Raw genomic sequence first — 8,253 nt, 5'->3', positions numbered from 1 at the left:
AGGCCATGGTGTGGGCAAAGTTGTTGGAGTTCTTTATAACGATCCCATGCCTCATATAGGGATTCATTTTCATGTTGGGTAAATGAGGTTATTTCTTTGATAAGCCTAGCTATTTTTGCTAGTGGGAAGTATTTAGACAGGAAAGCTTGGGCTAGTTATTCCCAAGTAGTGATAGAATTTGGTGGTAATGAATTCAACCAAGCTTTTGCCTTATCTTTCAATGTGAAAGGAAATAGACGTAACTTGATAGCATCTGCTGGAACTGAATTCATCTTAAATGTATCACAGATCTCAAGAAAACTGGCTATGTGCGAGTTAGGATCCTCATTCGGTAATCCGTAAAATTGAACACTATTTTGGATCATTTGTAATAAAGCAGGTTTAATCTCAAACTGGTTAGCATTTACCGGTGGACGTACTACTCCTTTTTGTGAACCATTTAAACTTGGAGTGACATATTCCATCAACCTCTGTGGTGGATTTCCCTCAGCCATAACTCTTGAATTTCTTCTTTTTTTTTTCTTCTTCTGTTGTGAAAGAAACTGTTCAATCTCAGGCTGATAATCCTTTAATTCACTGTTCGAAGATCTGGATATGAGGTATGTAAATTATGTGTTCCTGCAAAATTTTGAATAAAAAATAAGTATCTTAATTAAAATAAACTGTAAATCACATATAAGAATATTTCGTTAAATGACAGAACACCGTTCCCCGGCAACGGTGCCAAAAACTTGTTGCGTCTCTTTTGAGTTCCCGCAAGTATACGGATCGCAACGTAGTAATAAAAAATCAATCCCACGAGGAACGGGTTAAGTCCACTTGCTACTTTACTCTTAATGATATGTTTACAGAAATATGAATATAGAATAATTTTATTTAATTTCTAGTTATACTAAAACTAATTATTATTTAATTCTAGAGATAAGTGTGTAGTAATATACTTAGAATAATTAATCATACACAGGATTTTCTCCTTCTATGCTAAAGCTTGTAACATACAATAAATAATTCTTTAATTACATATGGTAAGATATAATTCAACCTCTCGGTATAGAATTATTCTATCTATTATATATATTTCTACTTATAATAGATACCTTATCTTGTTAAATATTAAACCTAGTACTTATTCTTTGATTATTTCAATAAGACAAATTCAACTTTGACAGAAATAAGTGAAATATGCATATGTAAATTCAACTAAGTGAATTAAATCTCTTTGATCTTTACTAAACTATTTCCTTCTGAGAATATAATTTAGTAACCTTGATTAAACAAAGATCAAAAGATAACTTAAGGAACTTTTATTGAATGATACCAATTGAAATTGTTGCTTTGCATAGAAAGGTTATGAAGAACAACATACAACAAGTCTATAAAACAAGAGAAAGAAGTAATCAAACTCAAGCCTCCGGAGGATATCACACCTCGAGGAACTTCTTGAGGTTCTTGGCACAATCAATAACAAGTGACTCTCTTCAACTTGCTCTAAGTACTACTATCACACTTCTCTCTTTTATACAATCTAATTCTTCAAAATATTAATCTGAATTTGTATCTGAATCTGAATATGAATGCTTTCTTCCTTCACTTGGATTGCTATTTATAGAGGAGGAGAGTGATGTTGGTTATGATGGTGATTGGTTGGCCAAAAGGTGCTTGAGGTGACTGCTTTTGGGAAGAGTCTCGACCCATGCATGGGAAGACATGTATTTCTGATGAAAGGACAGCAATTACGTCTCCTGGAAAACACGACTCGCGCTCGCGAGGTTAAAGGTCACGCTCGCGACTTTTGCTTCAAATGTCTCTACCTCTCAGGAGTGCTTCTCGCGCTCGCGCATATGGATGTCTCGCTCGCGACTTGCGTTTTGGTGCCTGCTGAGTCTTCTGGGGTGTAGGTTGCACGCGCGCGACCTCAGGTAGCGCTCGCAACTGGGCATTCTTCTTGTTGCGACCTCCTTCGCATCGCGAAGGCTGGTTTAGGAACTTCTTCTATTTTTTATCAACTTGTTTTGGTCTCTTTTTCTATATAAAGCAAGCTTTTTTCATTCCTTTGCTTCAATTGTGTTCCTAAAATTACTTTGAAACAAAAACAACACGAACAAATGTAAAATATATAAAAACATCATGCATTCATGCAAATTATATGAAAATAACATAACAAAATTTGCCCGCTTTGCGAGGCTATCAACAACCCATATTATTTTCTGAAATTTCATGTTTCAATTTATTTTTGTTATTTTTGTTACAATTTTCCCAAATTTCTCCATAATTGTTCCTCTGTTTCAGTCAGAATTCTTTCAGGTTCGAGTTGAAGTCCACAAGATAGCACGCCCTAGCCGTTCTCAGTAACACAGTCGTGGTTCACGGAGGTGAAAATCACTCTTGAAGGTCAGAGGATAGCATGCCCTAGCCGTGCCCTCCGGCACGCCCGTGCCGCAAAGAAGTAGGAATATCCTTGAAGGACGGAGGCTAGCATGCCCGAACCGTGCTACAAGACACGCTCGTGCGACAAGAATGGAGAAAATCGCTTCGCAAGTCAAAGCCGCGCACGCCCAAGCCATTCCCTCCAGCACGCCCGTGCCAGGTAAGTCAAGTTTTCCTCTACAGGTCAGAGCCGCGCACGCCCCAGCCGTGCTTCCCAGCACCCCCGTGCCAGCAAACCGCCTCAGAGAGTCAGAAGCGCGCATGGCCAGGCCGTGCCAGGTAGCACGACCATGCCACGATCAGATCTGCGCATTAAAACGCACCTCTATTTAAAGCGCACGCCCTCATCCCCTCTTTTCCCACAACGCACGCCCTAGCCGCCTATCCTCTTTCCTCTGTTTTTCCCTCTTTTTTTTCTCTCATCGAAGCACACCAAACACCAAATTCCTTCACCTTTCTCCTTCACCATGCCTCCCCGATACAAGCGCAGCCGACCTGCCTCTTCAGTGGCCGCTCGACAATGACCCATTGCTCGACCTTCCACTGCTTCTCCTCCACTCGTTCCACCTCCTACGACTCCAGCTCCTCCTCCATTTGAAATTGGCTCACCAGAATAACAAGAAAGGTACACCAAACTTTCTCTTCGCCCTATTTTACCCAATCGTTTTATTGATGAGAATGCATTAGCACAAGTGGGGCTTAGGGATGCTATTTTAGAACCCCTTAGGCGTATTGGGTGGGAACAATTTATCAACATGAAAGACCTTGTTTATGCAGCTCTCACTTTAGAGTTTTTGAGTTCTTATTCCTCCCTTATTCGCCTGTTTGATTTCCCTAGCAAAATTGGATTCCGATTGTTTGGGAGAAATTATGAACTTTCTGTAAATAAGGTTAGTCATATATTTGGATTTCCCACTGAAAATGCTCATTATCGAATATCTACGGAATTTAATGATCGCAATACATGGAATGATCTGACTGGGGAACATAATTATAGTCCTAGGTTTTCGAAAGCCTCAAAATTGAGAAACCCTGCCCTGAGACATATTCACAAATTCCTAGCCAGCACTATTTTTGGGTGAAATGAGAGTGATGGGGTATTGAGCTGCACGAATTATACTTTTTATGGGCAATTGATCAGGGGATTTTATTACATGTTGGTTATTGGTTATGTTTGCGATGGGTGAGGGTTGCACGAGCAGATAAGGGAGCTATTATGATGGGGTGTTTTGTAACCCGGATTGCAGCATATCTGAGAGTTTGGAACCCCTCTAGACCAGTTTATGCTAGTGTGGGAGGAGGAAGAGGCACTAGATTAGACTTAGATGTCATGATTCATATGAGGCTGGTTGAAAAAGTGGGAGATTCATATCGGATAGTGGGTTCTCGAGATGAGAGTTCTGATGATGAGGAGGCTGAGGATGCCGGTGATGCTAACATGGAGGAGGGTAATCTGACTCCTTTTGGTACTTTTTCTGGTGCAGGTACTTCTGGCGCTGGTCCATTTTTTCAGGGAGCGTCAAGCATGTCCAACGATGAAGTCCTTGCACGGATGATGTCCCGAATGGACATGTTCAACATGCACCTTAACGGAATGGAATCCATGATTGCTGACAGGTTCCAGTCCATAGAAATTATGCACGGGAGCCTCGACTCTCGTATTGATACTTTGCAAGGCCAACTCCACACTGTTATTCAGTTATTACAGCCACACCCGCCTCCACCACCGGAATCTTGATAGATTTTGACTTCTTCTCGTTTGCTTTCTATTTCGATTTTTGTTTTTATATATTGGATATTATATCTTGAATTTTTGTTTCCTTTTGTTGTTGTTTCCATTTCTTTGAATATTATATATTCTCGTATTTTTTTTCTTTTTAGTGTTTTTCTGATTTTCTAGCTATGCTACATTCTAACACCCAGCTCTATTGTATTTTTCAATACAATGATGGTAATGCTTACTACACTCTCTTATTCTTTTCTATTGCTAATATGATAAGTTTAGGGAAGTAGACTTATTTTTGAACACATTGGAGACAATGTGCTACATTAAGTTGGGGGAAGGAAAATTTTAGTTAAATTTTTATTTTAATTTTTTTTATTTTCTTTAGCTTAACATGGTTGGAATAATTGTCAGCAAGCTTGAAAATTATCATAATTTAGTAACTTGTGATAAATTTAGTTGATTTTCTAGTCTAGTATGTTTGAGCTTTATTTTAATTTTTGACTTAACATGATTCTTTGGTTTAACTATTTGTTTCTAAGATTATAAAACACTAATTTTTGTGAATTTTATGATATATAGATATGTTTTAATCAAAATTTATTTAACCTTGGCATTCCTAGAACAAATTAGAATTCATTTTGAGACAAAATTTTCAAAATGCTTACATTTAGAAGGAGATGATTTAGGCATTCTTTGTTGAAACCTTTATTTAGCCTAGGCCACCTAAGTTAAATTATAACATTTGCAACCAATTTGAAGCCTATATCCAAATTTTATTGTTCACCCTTATTAAGCCTAGCCATTAAACCAATTTAATTTCCTACTCTAAGTGCAATAATGTATAATTGAAGGATTTGATTTCTGTTAAAAACATAGCAACAAAAGGGAGAAAATTTTCATTAATGTGAAGCAAGTAGAAAAAAAAAACAAAGAGAAACACCCCATGAAAAAAGCAATCAATCAAAAATTTAAGTTTGGGGAATTAAAGCAAGGAAGAGATTATCAAAGTATTATAAAAAGACCTTGCCAAAGTATCTCAAATTTTGAGCTAGTGAAGAACTTCAAGAATTAATCTCTCTTTACAAAGAAAATTTAGTTTTGATATAATGAAAATCTTGATATTATACATTTTTTGTGCTCTTTGTCTATCTTCCTATCTTTTTTCTTTGATCGCTAAAAAAGTAAATCCTTAATACCCCATTACAACCTAAATAAAGACCTTTTGACCTTTTTAATTGTATGCATTTCAATTGTGGAGAAGGGATGACTAATTTTGCATATGGGAATGTTGAACTTAAAAAGGTTAAATAATTTTTGTAAAAATTCATATTCTACTTATCATAGGTTGAATAAATATTGGTGTTAAAAAATCTTTTTGACTTATGTTTAAATTGAGGAATGTGTTTCATCAAAAATTGAATTTTTGCTTGAATATAATTAGCATAGAAAACACTTGATTTATTCGCATATTAATAATTTTGATATCTTTTTGAAATAGTGAATAATTATCTCCAACCATAGTAAGCTAGTTTTGATAGTTGTTCTTTTATTTTAGTTTTGTTGCTTGAGGACAAGCAATGGTTTAAGTTTGGGGAATTTTGATAGGTGTTATTTTTACAGTATTTTTAATATAGTTTTTATTTGGAATTTTAGAAATTTTAATCACTTTAACTAATTTTCACTTCGTTTTATTTATATTTTTGCTCAAAGCTTCCTTGAATCATAATTCACTTGATCTTAAAGAAATTTGCAGGGTTTTGGCACAAAAAAGAGCATTATAAAGCAAAACACTCCGGCTCTGCACGCCCAGCCCGTGCACATTAGCACGCCCGTGCTAAACTTAAGGAAAAACAAGTGGAGACTCAGACTCTAGCACGGCCAGCCCGTGCTATCTGGCACGCCCGTGCCTGAAAGGACCTCAGGGCGTGCTTGCTTAAGCATGCATGTGATGCATTTTATCCTGGAAAGTCAGAGCCTAGCACGCCCTGGCCGTGCTATGGAGCATGCCCATGCCATAAATACTTTTCTGAACGTGTCGCAGAGCACGGCCCGTGCTGAATCATCCATAGAACTCAGACTCTGGCATGCCCTAGCCGTGCAGAACAACACGCCCGTGCTACGAATTTAATGCTGTCTTGAATTAAAAACGCCAGCCAGTCTCTCTAACTTACATGGGCCCACCTCAGATATTTTCCTGACGTGCAAATCAAGATCTAAACCTATTTAGGAAGATGAAAGAGTCCTAATTGAGAAGAAATCCAAGCCTAATCAGTGTGATCTCCAAAAAGATTTCATACTTAATAAGGATTCTATTTCCTAAACGGAGTCGGATTTTCTTCCAGGAGGTCTATGTAAAGAGAAGAGCCATTCAGTGTAGAGGGATCTCTTGTTCTATTATTTTTCTATATAGTTCTCTCTCTCTCAAAGACTTCAAGCATTCAAGATTCCTGCCAAGATTCAAGGAAGTCACCCACATATCTGTTATCTAGTTTTTATTTCTAAACTCTTAATCTTGTTTTACCTTTCATTATTCATATTGATTATGAAGTTTTATTCAAGTATTATTGAGTTTTATTTAATTAATATGTCGAACTAAATCCTCATACTAGGGATTTGACGTAGCTTGAATTCTTTTCCAATTTATAATATTAGATTTGTTTTTCTTTGTTCAAAGTATAATTTATTATTGAACTTAATGCTTCTAGGCAGAGTCTCTCCCCTAGATTGATTTATTTCATTAATCACTATCGGGAGAAGGGTTTTTGATATGAAAAAGGTAATAAATTACATGAGAATAATAACTTGATGCGGAAGCTATATGGTTTGACTCATGGGGGGTTTTCATAAGTTAATGACCTTAGGTTATGAATTCACAAAACAAACCATAAAACTTAATGATTTAATTCATGTTTGATTGCGCTATTGGAAGATAGGTAATTAGATCGGGTAAAATAGCTAAAAATACATCGGGAGAGCTTGTTAGTGATTTTTGGGTTGTTTCCCCTACTTGAACAATTAAAATTGATTAACGAACTAATAAAATAAATTGGATAGAATTAAATGAATTCAAAATCCCTAGTTGCTTTAAATCCTTGATTTCTTTTCGTCAAATATTGTTGCTTGATTTCTTTTTATTCTCTTTTATTTGTTTAATTTAATTTCTTAAAATAATTCCCCTTATTGCTGTTTAAATAATAATAGGTTAACATAATTTTGGTACTTGGTATACAATCCCTGTGGAGACGATATTCTACTCATTCTATATTCCTTGTTGCGATTTTCGAATACTTGCGAAAAATCACTGTCAGGTTGCTTACCAATCAAACTTGGACTGAACTTGAACTTCTTTCATCAACCAGTTGTTGGAAACTTTTGGGGGTTCAAAAATGACTATAGCAGAAATAATGGCAGTATGAACAAAGACAGCTTGCATAAGCTTAGCATTTGGGAACTCAGAAAAAAAAAAGTTTGTATTCATTTCTAATGTACTGAATGTTGAGTCAGATTTTAAGCAGTTTTTTAGATTATGCTTAGGCAATTTCAAAATTTCTTAAAGACTTAGATAATGTATAAGCAATCCTTTAAATAATAGTTAACAAGGAACCTTGGCTTAAAGACACAAGTCAATTGTTCCTATAAAGAAATTCTCACCCTTGTTTTTCTCTGTTATGCCATTTTTCCCTTTTCCTACGAAGAAATTCTCAGCATTTTTTTTAATGTATAATTTCCCTCATTTTACTTCCTCTCAGTTGCATTTTCCCATATAATACCATGCATTTTCTCCGGCAACGGCGCCAAAAACTTGACAGCTTATTTCGTAAGTGTACGAATCGCTACAAGTAATATATGATGAGTAAGAAATCGTTCCCACGAAGATTGTATTCCACCTACCAAAATTATGTTATCTCGTTATTATTTAAACGATAATTGAGAGAATTGTTTTATAAATGTAAAATAAACAAGAGTCAAGTAAACAAAATTTGATTAAAAGAAATCAAGGAATTGAAACTACTAGGGTTTTGATTTCACTTAATTCTATCCAATTTATTTCATTAGTTCATTAATCAATTTAATTTTTCAAGTAGGGGAAACAACTTTGA

The 8,253-nt window shown here is 35.8% G+C and overlaps 1 non-coding gene across 1 annotated transcript; it reads left to right on the top strand.

Moving 5' to 3' along the window:
* On the top strand, positions 1-107 carry LOC149496351 (small nucleolar RNA R71). Its single transcript, XR_016321073.1, has one exon. It is a non-coding gene; the product is annotated as a small nucleolar RNA R71 (small nucleolar RNA).
* Positions 108-8,253: the final 8,146 nt, after the last annotated feature.

The sequence above is a fragment of the Jatropha curcas genome, chromosome 5, assembly GCF_041381405.1.
Source record: "Jatropha curcas cultivar XTBG-Jc1 chromosome 5, XTBG_Jcur_1.0, whole genome shotgun sequence".
NCBI lineage: Eukaryota > Viridiplantae > Streptophyta > Magnoliopsida > Malpighiales > Euphorbiaceae > Jatropha > Jatropha curcas.
This window is presented reverse-complemented; position numbering and strand designations above follow the sequence as displayed.